Source organism: Triticum urartu, chromosome 5A, assembly GCF_056163025.1.
Source record: "Triticum urartu cultivar PI428250 chromosome 5A, HENAU_Tu73, whole genome shotgun sequence".
Taxonomy (NCBI): Eukaryota; Viridiplantae; Streptophyta; class Magnoliopsida; order Poales; family Poaceae; genus Triticum; species Triticum urartu.
In genome coordinates this window covers 292,636,582-292,637,865 of record NC_141877.1, presented here as the reverse complement: position 1 = coordinate 292,637,865, position 1,284 = coordinate 292,636,582, and the positions used below count along the sequence as shown (strand labels likewise).

At 47.0% G+C, this 1,284-nt stretch overlaps 1 pseudogene; it reads left to right on the top strand.

The window, feature by feature from the left end:
* Positions 1–577: 577 nt before the first annotated feature.
* On the top strand, positions 578–1,079 carry LOC147971108 (uncharacterized; annotated as a pseudogene).
* Positions 1,080–1,284: the final 205 nt, after the last annotated feature.

Here is a 1,284-nt window from a genome sequence, read left to right as displayed (position 1 = left end):
TCCCCATGTACCTATCTTGTGTTGAGCTCCGTCATTCCCGAGTCTTTCCCTCTTACTCCACCCCTTAAATCTCGGGACGAGATTTCTTGTAGTGGAGGAGATTTGTAACACCCCGAGAATCATGCTATAGTGATCTCCCCTTTAATGATGCCATGTCGTCATGTTTTTCAAACTAAATTGCCACTTGATGAAAATCAAAGCCAAATTCCATTTGAAATACAAGTTAAATATTTTCTTCTTCTGTCATGCAAACAAAAATGTTCGTGATGTTGCAAATAATCCCCAAGTATTTTTCTTGGAGAAATCAACTCTGGTTGGATCACTAAGATGCCCCTAGAAATATTATAAGTGGTCGAATAGCAAATACATTGACCTTTTCAAAATAAACAATTATTTATTTAACTCCTTTTGCCCCCAAACTTTTTGTCCTAGCTCAAAATTATTCTCTGGTAATTGTGTGACAAATTCCATGTGCAACAAAAAAATGGTTTGAAAGCTTATTCAAATAGAAAACAGTAGCTATCCTTTTTTTACAGAAATGTAAAACTGAAATTGCTCTATGCACTTTTGGCCCACTATGAAGAAGAAAGTAGAAGCCCAGCCCAACCTCCCAAGCGTCTCCTTCCTTACTCTACAGTGGAGGCAGGGGGTGGCCGTGGCGGCCATCCCATGGCCAGGGCCACGTGCCGACCATCGCCGACCTCCCCGGTGCCCTACAAAACGCCGCCGCACGCCTCCTTGACCGAACCCTAATCCCCTCTTTCTTTCTCCATCTCTTTTATCTCGATCTGAAGCACGCCCGAGCGCCTCCGTCCCCATGTCGTCGTCGATGTCGCGGCCACCGGCCTCCCCTCGTCGCGCCAAGTGGTCCAGGAGAATCGTCGCGGTCTACTTCGTCTACCCCGAGCACTGAATCGAGCAAGACGGCCCGTACACTCGCCATCGACCTCGTCTTCAATGCGTACATCGCCGGTGTCCGGCATCGATTGCTGCCACTCCGGTCCACCTCCGGCCTCCCCGACCTCGCCTTCATGCTCACTCTGAGCTCCTCCCTCGATTCCCTAGTTTTGCCACGTTGATCCATCGCCGTATGTTGCCTGCACTCGCAGAGGCCGCAATGGCCGAAGCATCGCGTCCGCGCACGCACCCGCATGCCCTTGTTGAAGGAAATATGCCCTATAGGCAATAATAAAGTTATTATTTATTTCCTTATATCATGATAAATGTTTATTATTCATGCTAGAATTGTATTAACCGGAAACATAATACATGTGTGAATACATA